The sequence below is a fragment of the Hordeum vulgare genome, chromosome 3H (assembly GCF_904849725.1).
Source record: "Hordeum vulgare subsp. vulgare chromosome 3H, MorexV3_pseudomolecules_assembly, whole genome shotgun sequence".
In the NCBI taxonomy this organism is placed as follows: domain Eukaryota; kingdom Viridiplantae; phylum Streptophyta; class Magnoliopsida; order Poales; family Poaceae; genus Hordeum; species Hordeum vulgare.
In genome coordinates this window covers 428629707-428645060 of record NC_058520.1, presented here as the reverse complement: position 1 = coordinate 428645060, position 15354 = coordinate 428629707, and positions in this window count along the sequence as shown.

The following is a 15354-nucleotide window of genomic DNA, read 5'->3' as shown; positions in this document are numbered from 1 at the left end:
GCCAAGGATTCATATAATCCCGTATGTCATTCCCTTTGTCCTTTGGTATGTTACTTGCCCGAGATTCGATCGTCAGTATCCGCATACCGATTTCAATCTCGTTCACCGGCAAGTCTCTTTACTCGTTCCGTAATACAAGATCCCGCAACTTACACTAAGTCACATTGCTTGCAAGGCTTGTGTGTGATGTTGTATTACCGAGTGGGCCCCGAGATACCTCTCCGTCACACGGAGTGACAAATCCTAGTCTCGATCCATACTAACTCAACGAACACCTTCGGAGATACCTGTAGAGCATCTTTATAGTCACCTAGTTACGTTGCGACGTTTGATACACACAAAGCATTCCTCCGGTGTTAGTGAGTTATATGATCTCATGGTCATAGGAACAAATACTTGACACGCAGAAAACAGTAGCAACAAAATGACACGATCAACATGCTACGTCTATTAGTTTGGGTCTAGTCCATCACATGATTCTCCTAATGATGTGATCCCGTTATCAAGTGACAACACTTGCCTATGGCCAGGAAACCTTGACCATCTTTGATCAACGAGCTAGTCAACTAGAGGCTTACTAGGGACAGTGTTTTGTCTATGTATCCACACAAGTATTGTGTTTCCAATCAATACAATTATAGCATGGATAATAAACGATTATCATGAACTAAGAAATATAATAATAACTAATTTATTATTGCCTCTAGGGCATATTTCCAATAGTCTCCCACTTGCACTAGAGTCAATAATCTAGTTCACATCACCATGTGATTCCAACGAATCCAACACCCATATAGTTATGGGGTCTGATCACGTCTTGCTCGTGAGAGAGGTTTTAGTCAACGGTTCTGAAACTTTCAGATCCGTGCGTTCTTTACAAATCTTTATGTCATCTTATAGATGCTGCTACTACGCGCTATTCGGAAATGCTCCAAATATCTACTCTACTATACGAATCCGTTTCACTACTCATAGTTATTCGGATTAGTGTCAAAGCTTGCATCGACGTAACCCTTTACGACGAACTCTTTAATCACCTCCATAATCGAGAAAAATTCCTTAGTCTATTTAGTTACTAAGGATAACTTTGACCGCTGATCAGTAATTCAATCCTGGATCACTCTGTGTACGGACTTGCTGCAAGGCACACATCAAGTGCGGTACTCAGCATGGCATACTTCAGATTCTACGGCTAAGGCATAGAAGACGACCTTCGTCTATTCTCTTTATTCTGCCGGGGTCGGGTTTTGAGTCTTACTCAAATTTACACCTTACAACGCAACCAAGAACTCCTTCTTTGCTGATCTATTTTGAACTCCTTCAAAAACTTGTCAAGGCATGCATCTTATTGAAACTTTCATTAAGCGCTTTTCATCTATCTCCATAGATCTTTGATGCTCAACGTTCAAGCAGCGCAATCCAGGTATTCCTTTGAAAACTCCTTTCAAACAACCTTATATGCTTTACAGAAATTCTACATTACTTCTGATCATCAATATGTCTACCACATACACTTATCAAAAATTCTATAGTGCTCCCACTCACTTCTTTGGAAATACAAGTTTCTCATAAACCTTGTACAAACCCAAAATCTTTGATCATCTCATCAAAGTGTATATTCCAACTCCGAGATGCTTGCACCAGTCCATTGAAGGATCACTGGAGCTTGCATACTTGCTAGTATCTTTAGGGTCGACAAAACCTTCTGGTTGTATCACATACAATGTTTGCTCAAGGAAACCGTCGAGAAAACAATGTTTTGACATCCTACGTGCAATATTTCATAAATAATGCATCAACAACTAACATAATTCTAACATACCTTTAGCATCGCTACGAGTGAGAAAGTCTCATCATAGTCAACTATTTTGATCTTGTCGAAAACATCTTTGCGACAAGTCGAGCTTTTCTTAATAGTGACTTATCACCATCATCGTCTGTCTTCTTTTAAAGATCCAATTTTACTCAATAGTCCTATGACCATCAAGTAATTCTTCCAAAGTCTACACTTTGTTTTCATACATGGATCCTCTCTCGGATTTCATGGCTTCCAGCCATTTGTCAGAATCTAGGCCCACCATCGCTTTCTCCATAACTCGTAGGTTCACTGTTGCTCAACAACATGACCTCCAAGACAGGGTTACCATACCACTCTGTAGTAGTACGCGACCTTGTCAACCTACGAGGCTTGTAGTAACTTGATCTGATGCTTGATGATCACCATCATCAGCTTTCACTTCAATTGGTGTAGGCGCCACAGGAACAATTTCCTGCGCCTTGCTACACACTGGTTGAAGTGATGGTTCAATAACCTCATCAAGTTCTACTACCCTCCCACTCAATTCTTTCGAGAGAAACCTTTCCTCGAGAAAGGATCCGTTTATAGAAACAAACACTTTGCTTTCGGACCTGAGATAGGAGATGTACCCAACTGTTTTGGATATCCTATGAAGATGCATTTATCCGCTTTGGGTTCGAGCTTATCAGACTGAAACTTTTTCACATAAGTGTCGAAGCCCCAAACGACAGTTTAGATTTCTCTAAACCTCAGTCTATACTGTGTCATCTCAACGGAAATACGCGGTGCCCTATTTAAAGTGAATGCGGTTGTCTCTAATGCTTAACCCATAAACGATTGTGGTATTTCGATAAGAGACATCATAGCAAGCACCATACCAAATAGTGTGTGGCTATGACGTTCAGACACATCATCACACTATGATGTTCTAGGTGGCATGAACTGCGAAACAATTTCCACATTGTCTTGACTGCGTACCAAAACTCGTAACTCAGATATTCATTTCTATGATCATATCGTAGACAGTTTATCCTCTTGTTACGACGAACTTCACTCTGAAACGGATTTGAACTTTTCAACATTTCAGATTTGTGATTCATTAAGTAAATACTCCTGTATCTACTCAAATCGTCAGTGAAGTAAGAACATAATGATATCCACTGCGTGCCTCAGCACCCATTGGACTGCATACATCAAAATGTATCATTTCCAACAAGTTACTATCTTATTTCATCTCAATGAAAACAAGGCCTTGCTCATGTGGTATGATTTGCATGTCACTAGTGATTCGAAATCAGGTGAGTACAAAGATCCATCAGCATGGAGCCTCTTCATGCAATTTATACTAACATGACTCAAGCGGCAGTGCCACAAGTAAGTGGTACTATCATTATTAACTCGTATCTTTTGGCACCAATATTATGAACATGTGTAACACTACGATCGAGATTCAATAAACCATTGAAGGTGATTATTCAAGAAAATAGAGTAACCATTATTCTCTTTGAATGAATAATCGTATTGCAATAAACACGATCCAATCATGTTCATGCTTAACGCAAGCACCAAATAACGATTATTTAGGTTTAACACCAATCCCGATGGTAGAGGGAGCGTGCGACGTTTGATCATATCAACCTTGGAAACACTTCCAACACGTATCGTCACCTCGCCTTTAACTAGTCTCCATTTATGCCGTAGCTTTCATTTCGTGTTACTAATCACTTAGCAACCGAACCGGTATCCAATACCCTCATGCTACTAGGAGTACTAGTAAAGTACACATCAACATCATGTATATCAAATATACTTCTTTCGATTTTTGCCAGCCTTCTTATCTACCAAGTATCTAGAGTAGCTCCGCCTCAGTGACTGTTCCCCTCATTACAGAAGCACTTATTCTCGGGTTTGGGTTTAATCTTGGGTCTCTTCATTAGTGCAGCAACTGTTTTGCCGTTTCACGAAGTGTCCCTTCTAGCCCTTTGAAACCTAGTGGTTTTACAAACCATCAACTATTGATGCTCCTTCTTGATTTCTACTTGCACAGTGTCAAACATCGCTAATCGCTCAAGGATCATTGTATGTATCCTTGATATGTTATAGTTCATCACGAAGCTCTCACAGCTTGGTGGCAGTGACTTTGGAGAACTATCACTATCTCATCTGGAAGATTAACTCCCACTTGATTCAAGCGATTGTCGTACTCAGACAATCTGAGCACACGCTCAACGATTGAGCCTTTCTCCTTTACTTTGTGGACAAAGAATCTTGTCGGAGGTCTCGTACCTCTTAACAAGGGCACAAGCATGAAATCACAATTTCATCTCTTTAGAATATCACTAATGTTCCGTGACGTTTCAAAACGTCTTCGGCGCCTTGCTTCTAAGCCATTAAGTATTTTGCACTGAACTATCGTGTAGTCATCGGAAACGTGTATGTCGGATGTTCACAGCATCCACAGACGACGCTCGAGGTGCAGCACACCGAGTGGTGCATTAAGGACATAAGCCTTCTGCGCAGCAACGAGGACAATCCTCGGTTTTACAGACTTAGTCTGCAAAGTTTGCTACTATCAACTTTCAACTAAATTTTCTCTAGGAACATATAAAAACAGTAGAGCTATAGCGCAAGCTACATCGTAATTCGCAAAGACCATTAGACTATGTTCATGACAATTAGTTCAATTAATCATATTACTTAAGAACTCCCACTCAAAAAGTACATCTCTCTAGTCATTTGAGTGGTACATGATCCAAACCCACTATCTCAAGTCCGATCATCACGTGAGTCGAGAATAGTTTCAGTGGTAAGCATCTCTATGCTAATCATATCAACTATACGATTCATGCTCGACCTTTCGGTCTCATGTGTTCCGAGGCCATGTCTGCACATGCTAGGCTCGTCAAGCTTAACCCGAGTGTTCCGCGTGCGCAACTGTTTTGCACCCGTTGTATGTGAACGTTGAGTCTATCACACCCGATCATCACGTGGTGTCTCGAGATGACGAACTGTCGCAACGGTGCACAGTCGGGGAGAACACAATTTCGTCTTGAAATTTTAGTGAGAGATCACCTCATAATGCTACCGTCGTTCTAATCAAGATAAGGTGCAAAAAGGATTAACATCACATGCAATTCATAAGTGACATGATATGGCCATCATCATGTGCTCCTTGATCTCCATCACCAAAGCACCGGCACGATCTTCTTGTCACCGGCGTCACACCATGATCTCCATCATCATGATCTCCATCAACGTGTCGCCATCGGGGTTGTCGTGCTACTCATGCTATTACTACTAAAGCTACGTCCTAGCAAAATAGTAAACGCATCTGCAAGCACAAATGTTAGTTTAAAGACAACCCTATGGCTCCTGCCGGTTGCCGTACCATCGACGTCCAAGTCGATATTAACTATTACAACATGATCATCTCATACATCCAATATATCACATCACATCGTTGGTCATATCACATCACAAGCATACCCTGCAAAAACAAGTTAGACGTCCTCTAATTTTGTTGTTGCATGTTTTACGTGGTGACCATGGGTATCTAGTAGGATCGCATCTTACTTACGCAAACACCACAACGGAGATATATGAGTTGCTATTTAACCTCATCCAAGGACCTCCTCGGTCAAATCCGATTCAACTAAAGTTGGAGAAACTGACACCCGCCAGTCATCTTTGAGCAACGGAGTTACTCGTAGCGATGAAACCAGTCTCTCGTAAGCGTATGAGTAATGTCGGTCCGAGCCGCTTCGATCCAACAATACCGCGGAATCAAGAAAAGACTAAGGAGGGCAGCAAAACGCACATCACCGCCCACAAAAACTTTTGTGTTCTACTCGAGAAGACATCTACGCATGAACCTAGCTCATGATGCCACTGTTGGGGAACGTCGCATGGGAAAAAAAAAATTCCTACGCGCACGAAGACCTATCATGGTGATGTCCATCTAAGAGAGGGGATGTGTGATCTACGTACCCTTGTAGACCGTACAGCAGAAGCGTTAGTGAACGCGGTTGATGTAGTGGAACGTCCTCACGTCCCTCGATCCGCCCCGCGAACTATCCCGCGAACAGTCCCATGATCTAGTGCCGAACGGACGGCACCTCCGCGTTCAGCACACGTACAGCTCGACGATGATCTCGGCCTTCTTGATCCAGCAAGAGAGACGGAGAGGTAGAAGAGTTCTCCGGCAGCGTGACGGTGCTCCGGAGGTTGGTGATGATCTTGTCTCAGCAGGGCTCCGCCCGAGCTCCGCAGAAACGCGATCTAGAGGTAAAACCGTGGAGATATGTGGTCGGGCTGCCGTGGCAAAGTTGTCTCAAATCAGCCCTAAAACCCCACTATATATAGGAGGAGGAGGGGGAGACTTGCCTTGGGGTCCAAGGACTCCCAAGGGAGTCGGCCGCGCCAAGGGGGAAGGTCTCCCCCTCCCAAACCGAAATCCACTTGGTTTGGAAGGTGGAGTCCTTCTTCCCTTTCCCACCTCCTTCTTTTTTTTTCTTTCCTCTTTGATTTTCTTCCCAATGCGCATAGGCCTCTCTTGGGCTGTCCCACCAGCCCACTAAGGGCTGGTGCGGCACCCTAAACACCTATGGGCTTCCCCGGGGTGGGTGCCCCCCCCCCCCCCCCCGGTGAACTCCCGGAACCCATTCGTCATTCCCGGTACATTCCCGGTAACTCCGAAAACCTTCCGGTAATCAAATGAGGTCATCCTATATATCAATCTTCGTTTCCGGACCATTCCGGAAACCCTTGTGACGTCCGTGATCTCATCCGGGACTCCGAACAACATTCGGTAACCAACCATATAACTCAAATACGCATAAAACAACGTCGAACCTTAAGTGTGCAGACCCTGCGGGTTCGAGAACTATGTAGACATGACCCGAGAGACTCCTCGGTCAATATCCAATAGCGGGACCTGGATGCCCATATTGGATCCTACATATTCTATGAAGATTTGAACCTCAGTGCCAAGGATTCATATAATCCCGTATGTCATTCCCTTTGTCCTTTGGTATGTTACTTGCCCGAGATTCGATCGTCAGTATCCGCATACCGATTTCAATCTCGTTCACCGACAAGTCTCTTTACTCGTTCCGTAATACAAGATCCCGCAACTTACACTAAGTCACATTGCTTGCAAGGCTTGTGTGTGATGTTGTATTACCGAGTGGGCCCCGAGATACCTCTCCGTCACACGGAGTGACAAATCCCAGTCTCGATCCATACTAACTCAACGAACACCTTCGGAGATACCTGTAGAGCATCTTTATAGTCACCCAGTTACGTTGCGACGTTTGATACACACAAAGCATTCCTCCGGTGTTAGTGAGTTATATGATCTCATGGTCATAGGAACAAATACTTGACACGCAGAAAACAGTAGCAACAAAATGACACGATCAACATGCTACGTCTATTAGTTTGGGTCTAGTCCATCACATGATTCTCCTAATGATGTGATCCCGTTATCAAGTGAAAACACTTGCCTATGGCCAGGAAACCTTGACCATCTTTGATCAACGAGCTAGTCAACTAGAGGCTTACTAGGGACAGTGTTTTGTCTATGTATCCACACAAGTATTGTGTTTCCAATCAATACAATTATAGCATGGATAATAAACGATTATCATGAACTAAGAAATATAATAATAACTAATTTATTATTGCCTCTAGGGCATATTTCCAACAAGGAGAACCAAAAATGATGTCATCTACAAAGATTTGGCATAAGATCAAATCACCATTTTCCCTCTTAGTAAAAAGAGTGGGATCGATCACCCCCACCACAAAGCCATCATCGAGTAAGAACTTCTTAAGATGATCGTACCAAGCACGGGGTGCTTGTTTGAGGCCATACAGAGCCTTGTGAAGTTTGTATACATGGTCTTTGTGGTGAGGGTCAACAAACCCAGGTGGTTGTGATACATATACCTCTTCTTGTAGAGGACCGTTAAGAAAAGCACTTTTCACATCCATTTGATGCAAAGTAAAACCATTGAAAGCAGCATAGGCCAATAAAATGCGAATGGACTCAAGACGAGCAACAGGGGCGAAAGTTTCACCAAAGTCCAAACCTTCAACTTGGAAGTACCCCTGTGCTACTAACCTTGCCTTGTTGCGTAGGACAGTCCCATTCTCATCTTCCTTGTTCTTGAAAATCCATTTAGTTCCAATGACATTATGTTCCTCAGTTGGTCATTCTACCAATGACCATACTTCGTTGTGTGTAAAACTGTTTAACTCCTCTTGCATAGCAAGGAGCCAGTCATTGTCACACAATGCATCCTGAACCCTGTGTGGCACGGTACTAGAGACAAACGAAAAGTGAGCACAAAAGTTTGTTAATTGTTTACGAGTCACTCTACCTTCCGACACACTGGTGAGGATTTGATCAATATCAACACGACCGGCCACACGTGGCATGATGGAGATCAGGGTTTCACGAGGTTCGACTTCGTTTCCATCATCAACGTCTTCAACATATGGATCATTTATGTGCGGAGGAAGATATTCCTCTTCGCGTTGCACCTGTTGAGGTTCATCATCAAACATACCCATACTTTGGTCTAGCTCTTGAAGATCAACTTGTTCTTGAGTGTGATCAGAGTGAGAGACATGTTCTCCCACTTGATCCTCAACAACTGGCATGATGTGTGTGCTAGTATCCTGTGGAGGTACGGGCAGTGAACTATCTTGAGGATGAGAAGTACTCTCATCATCTTCATCATCATCATGGGGTCTTTGTTCCATGGGAAGAAGTGCACCTACACCCATGTTCAAGATATCTTGTGAGGAGTCTTCTTCACCTGCATCATTTAGATCAACTTGCTCCCCATGGGAGCGGTTAAATTCATCAAACGTCACGTCACAGGTTTCTATAACACATCCAGTGGATTTGTTGTAGACCCTGTAGGCGTGAGAGTTAGATCCATAGCCAACAAAAATCCCTTCAGTTGTTTTGGATTGAAATTTTCCTAACCGTTCCCGTTTGTTGAGGATGAAACACTTGCATCCAAACACACGAAAGTACTTAACATTGGGCTTGTTCCCAGTTAGGAGCTCATATGGAGTCTTCTCCAATATTGATCGAAGGAAGAGCCGATTTGATGCATGACATGTTGTGTTGACGGCCTCAGCCCAAAAACTATGTGGTGACTTGTATTCGTCTAACATGGACCTTGCCATTTCCACAAGTGTCTGGTTCTTCCTCTCTGCCAAACCATTTTGCTGAGGGGTGTAAAGTGCGGAGTACTGATGTTCAATTCCCTCATCACTAAGAAATTCTTCTAGGGTGTAGTTCTTGAACTCACAGCCATTATCACTTCTTACTGCCTTGGTGTCCTTGTCAAACTTCCGCTGGGCTTGTTTGGCGAAATCAATGAAGGTGATCTTCATCTCGTCCTTGGACTTGAGAAAGAACACCCATGTATATCTTGAGTAATCATCAACAATGACTAGGCCATACTTTTTCCCTCCAAGACTTGCCCATGAAGGAGGCCCAAACAGATCCACATGAAGGAGCTCTAACGGCCTCGAAGTGGATACAATGTTCTTGGGTGGATGTTTTGATTGATGTTGTCTCCCAGCTATGCATGCACTGCACACACGATCTTTCTTAAAAGATACATTTGTTAGTCCAAGGATGTGATTGTCGTTTAATATATTTTGAAGATTTCTCATGCCGACATGGGCGAGCCGGCGATGCTACAACCATCCCATGTCGGCCTTGGCCATTAGACAAGTTGTATGGAAGGTGCTCTCTTTCGAGAAATCAACCGTGTAAAGGTTGCCATCCAACTCTCCAACAAAGGCCACTTCGAGAGTGTCTCTCTTAAATACTTTCACATCCGTTAGTCCAAATAATGTGTCATAACCGACGGAAGCCAATTGGCGAACTGAAACTAAATGATATTGAGGAGATTGGACAAGCATGACATTTGCAATAGACATGTCATTAGTGATTGCCACCTTGCCCAACCCAATTACATGTCCTTTCGACCCTCCACCAAATACAATGCTCATGTATGGTCGAATGGCTTGCATGAAGTCATAGAGCAAGTTACTATCTCCGGTCATATGATTGGTGCATCCACTGTCGATCACCCATTTGGCTCCTCCAGAGAAAACAGCCTGTAACGAATTAAGACTTGGTTTGAGGTACCCTTTCATCATGGGGCCTTTCACATTAGTTACAAGAGTCTTAGGGACCCAAATAGCATAGAATCGAAATGCATTACGGGGACCAACGAATTTAGCATAAACCTCTCCTTCCTTTGATTTGCGTAGTACATAGGATGGAGGCATGAATTCGGTTGTCTTGTTGTGAGTAGGCGAACCCCTAGTGGCCGACCCACTCACAACCTTACCTTTCTCCTTGTGTCCCTCTCGTACAAATATTTCTTTAAGCGGAGTGGTACACTTGAGAGGAGATGCACTTTTCTTGGTGGTGCTTGGGTTGAACCCAAGCCCTTCCTTGGCAAGGCCTCCATTGTGTCGACTTAAGATCTCATTGAGAGTCTTTTGTCCTTGTGCACATGTCATGAGACCTCTGTCTAGATGTGCCTTTAGCGAACAGTTTTCCTCAAGGATAGATGTCAGTTCACTACTAGAGTTAGTAGTGCAGGTATCAACATTAATAATAGGTGAGGAGTAGGCCTTAGCTAAAGTGTCAAGATAAGTAACCTTGAGTGCCTCAAAGCTCTTTGTAAGAACAATGAGTTTCTCTTCCTTGTCTTTGAGAGACAAGGATAGACGCTCACAGTCCTTAGAAAGGGAAGCATGAGAGTTCACTAGTCGGTTTTTATCATTTAGTAACTCTTTGCACACAGATTCAGCCTTTTTCAAGGAGGCAAGATCATTAGCATGTTTATCAAGGTTTTCACCTACTTTTGAGCATAATGCATCATTTTGTGCTTCCTCATACATGACTTTCTGCTCAAGGATTTCATTTCTTTCCTTCTCCTCAGTGACGAGGGTTTCGAGTTCCTTGATAGTATTGGTGTGCTTACTCACCATTTCCATAAGTATGCGAAACATAGTGAGCTTCTTTCCTTTAAGGGAGCACATAAATTTGTTTATTTTAGCAAACATGGGATGATCTAAGTCATTATCCTCATAGTGATCTTCCGCATCAAGATACTCATCAGATGGGGTAGAAGCTAGACTGAAGGAGTTTATCCGTGGAGTTACCTTAACCTTATCATGAGAGCTTTGGTCTTCCTCATCTCCCATGGCAGTCTTTGCCATCAAACACTTGTGAGCATTGCCCTTGTAGTCCTTCATATAGTTTTAGTGAACAACATCACCACTTTTGTTGACTAGCCTCAAGGTGTTTTGTGTATCCTGAGATACTCCGGCAACCCCACCAACATCTTCTGGATCTGATTCTTCTTGTGCAACCATTGCTCTTCCATCTGTCCTCTTGAGCTTGGAGTTCATATGGTTTGGCAACTTCTTCTTTACAAAGGTCTTTGGAAACCTTGGTTTGTCTTCTCTCTTCTCATAAGGGCAGTCATTGGAGAAGTGGTTGGTTTCCTCACAGTTGTAGCATTTCCTTACCTTCTTCTTTGGGAATCTTCCCTTGAATTTTCCTGCACTGAACTTCTTTACAAAGAGAGCAATGTCATAAGATGGGCTTTCATCAGAGTCAACATCATCACCATCTTCGCAGTCATCATCACCCTCTTCTTCTTCACTTTCTTCTTCGTCACATTCATGCTTCGCTTTCAAAGCAAGATTGATCTTTGATGTTGAAGTGACATGCATGGCAAGGTGCTTTGTTGAATTTGCCTTTGACTCTTCAAATAATAGGAAAGTGGATATGATGTCATCTGGAGTCATTTCTTTGAACCCATGGTGCTGCCTCATGTCCCATACCATTTGATGGTGATACGGAGCAAGAGCATGAAGTAACTTGTCCACGAGAAATCTCTTGGTCAGATTGAAACCATCTTGCGTCTTGTCACAGTCACGTGACTCAATGTTTGCGGCGAGAGTCATGAGCCGTTCTAGTAGTTGCTTGGGAGATTCACCCTTTTCCATACAGAAATTCTATAATTGCCCCTTGGCAATTTCATATTGAGCAAGCCGAAGAGTGGAGGTACCGGTCTTGGTCCTTATAATGCTATCCCACAGTTCCTTGGCACTTGTGATGTGAATGTAAGGTCTTCGTTGCTTGTCATTCATTCCTTTTCTTATGCACATGATCGCAGTGTCATTGAGATGCTTGTCATAAGTTTCTCTGGGAGTGAGGCACCTTGGATCTACAGGATTGTACCCATGCTCAAGGATGTCCAACATCTCATCATTGGCGTACCTAAGATGATCCTGCATACCAACTCTCCACAAAGCAAAATCGGAATTGTCATCAAGCAAGGGAGGTTTTCCTCCAGGATTGTACTTAGGTTTCTCAATTTGAGATCTAGCATAAAGCCATGGAACACTGGTTTGGTTCCTTTCCGGAGGTTGTTGGCCAATTGAAGAACCGTGCACATGTGGCCCTGAGGTCCTCGGGGACGTGGTTGTCCCCGTGGTTAGTGATGCCAGTCTCATTTGGACCATGGCCTCAAGAGAAGCATCATGCTCCTCTTTTTGCTTGGCAAGGGCCCGTTCCAGGTCCTCAGAGGTGAAAGACTTGACTTCCATGGAAGTCCCGTCCCTCTGCACTGGAGCTACCATAGCTGGAACCCCGTCCATCTCGCTCTAGGGCGGTTAAGCCACAAGAATAGAGCACGAGGCTCTGATACCAATTGAAAAGGATCGAGATGGACCTAGAGGGGGGTGAATAGGTACAGTTCCAAATTTTAATAATTACTTAGCAATTTTAGGAAAAAGTGCGGAAGATGAGTGTATGCCTAATAATTGCTATGACAAGGAGTAAGCTATTTAGAGTGAAGTAAGGCAAGCGGTAAACAATAATCAAATACAAGTATGTAATAAGGATTAACACAAGTAGAGAGTTAGGGTTAGGAATAACCGAAACTCCAAGAGAGACAAGGATGTATCCCGATGTTCACTTCCTTGGAGGGAAGCTACGTCACCGTTAGAGGGGCGGATGTTACCACGAAGGCACACCAACGCCACGAAGGCTCACCCTATTCTCCGATTGAGATAACTCCACGAAGCCGTTTCTCAACCACTAGTGGTAAGCCTTGAGGTGGCTTCCAAACCTTCACAAACTTTCCGGGGGAAATCACAATGGTTTGATTCCTCTCCGAAGACTCCTACCGCCTAGGAGTCTCCAACCTCCAAGAGTAACAAGATCACGGGGATTTCTCAAAACTTGCTCAAATCACAAATCACTTTGGTGGGAAGGAGGAGAGGGAGACGATCTATCTTTTGATTGGAACAACACTCAAAGGGACTCACAAATGCTCTTGGGATCTAAGATTTGGTGTAGTCAAGAGTGAGTGAGAAGAAGGGTGTTCTTGGATGTGTTCTAGCTGTGTTGGACACCCTCTCACGAAGTGGGAGAGGGGTATATATAGTGGGGAGTGTAAAACAGCCGTTGGGGACACTTTAAGTCACACAGGGTCCGGACGTCCGACAGTTTCTGGAAGTCCGGGCGTCCGCAAGGGGTCGGACGTCCGACAGGGGTCGGTCGTTCGAGGGTTGTAGCATGACTGGAACCCCTCTGAATTGAACAGCGACCAGACGTCCGGAGAAGACCGGAAATCCGAGTTATTCGACTCAACTTCAACTGGTGGGAGGTTCCGGATTTCCGAAAGGGGACGGACGTCCGGGCCTCGGACGTCCGGAGGGAGCCGGAAATCCGAGTTATAGAGCTCATGTTCTGCTGGTGCAGGGCTCCGAATTTCCGAAGCTGGTCGGACGTCCGGCCCTCGGATGTCCTGAGGGAGCTGGAAATCCGAGTTATATGACTCAATTTCTTCTGGTGGAGGGCTCTGGATTTCCGAAGCCTACCGGTCGTCCGGCCCTCGGACGTCCGGAGGGAGCCGGAAGACCGAGGCAATAGACCTGTTTTGAGATAGGAACAGAGTAGAGAATATGTGGTATTGGGTAGGATAGTGAAGATGTGGTATGAGCAAGTTCATCGCAAAACCTGTGATCCCCTCTTAATAGTGCGGGATCCCTATACTCAATAATAGTAAACTCAAAAGGATAGTCTACATCATCTTTTCTCAATCCCGAGCCTTCTTGAAATATAAATCCCGATCTTCTCAGACCACCTTTGGCACATAATTCTCAATCTACTAAAGTACTTGTCATCCTGAGATACACTCAACAAATAGGATTAGTTTCCTATGTATGTGTTGTCATTAACACCAAAAGTCGATTAGGGGCATAGCATGCACTTTCACCCTCAATGAGAACCAAGGTTATAGAACCAATAGGAGAATCACGCAAACCTCCTTCAACACCACCTACGCACACGGAACCAAACACTTGCATCCAACGCGGGCAAGAGGGTTGTCAAGTCCCTTGAACTGGTTATCTGCAAGGATTTAATACTGACACATAGATAATACAAATATAAAAGGAAATAAAAAGTAAATCAATTACACAAAGTAAATCAGGTTTTACTAAATATATTTAAGTAGACTCGGGGAGCCATAGTTTTCGCCAGAGGCTTCTCTCTTGAACATAGCATACAGTGGGTAAACAAATTATTTGTGGGAAATTGACAGAATAACGCATCGTTCTGACATCTTGTTCACGGGAATGATCATGTATATAGGCATCAAGTCCATAAACAAGTAGTTCAACTCCTGTTTACATCTACTACTATTACTCCACTCATCGACCGCTATCCAACATGCATCTAGAGTATTAAGTATGAAACAGAGTAATGCTTGGAGCAAGATGGCATGATATAGACAAAGTAAGACAAGCAATATGTGCAGATCCTGTTGTTTTATCCTTAATGGCAACAATACAAATATGTGTGATACATCTCCAACATATCGATAATTTATGAAGTATTCATGCCATATTTGCCTATGTTTACAATACTTTTATATGGTTTTGATGCACTTTCTATGATTTATGTAGAACTCACCCGGACCGACTCTATTTTCAGTAGAATTACCGTGATGTTGTTTTTGTGCACAAAATAGAAGTGCTCGGAATCACCCAAAACTTTTTTATGATTTTTTCTGGATAAAAAGAAATAGCGGAGCGAAGAACCATCGGAGGGGGGCACCTATGGGCCACAAGCCAACAGGGTGCGCCCTCATGTGTGGTGCAGCCCACATGGCTCCGGCTGGCGTGGTTCCAACACTGAAAAATCCTATAAATCCCAAAACCCTGAGAAATTAGGAGAGAACTTCCGCTCCGCTGCCCCAACTCACTGTATCAAAGAAAAACCCATCTTGAGCATTTCCAGTACCCTACGAGAGGGGGAAATCATCTTCGTTGTCCATTACATCATCCCGATGGAAGCTATCACTACTATAGGATGGTTCAAAGATGACACATCAATCAGAGACCCTTCGATGAAACCGTGTGTGATGCATGAATCAAAAATGGTATAGTTAAAGTTCCATCGCCAATGACACAAACTATTTGCGATGGTGGAC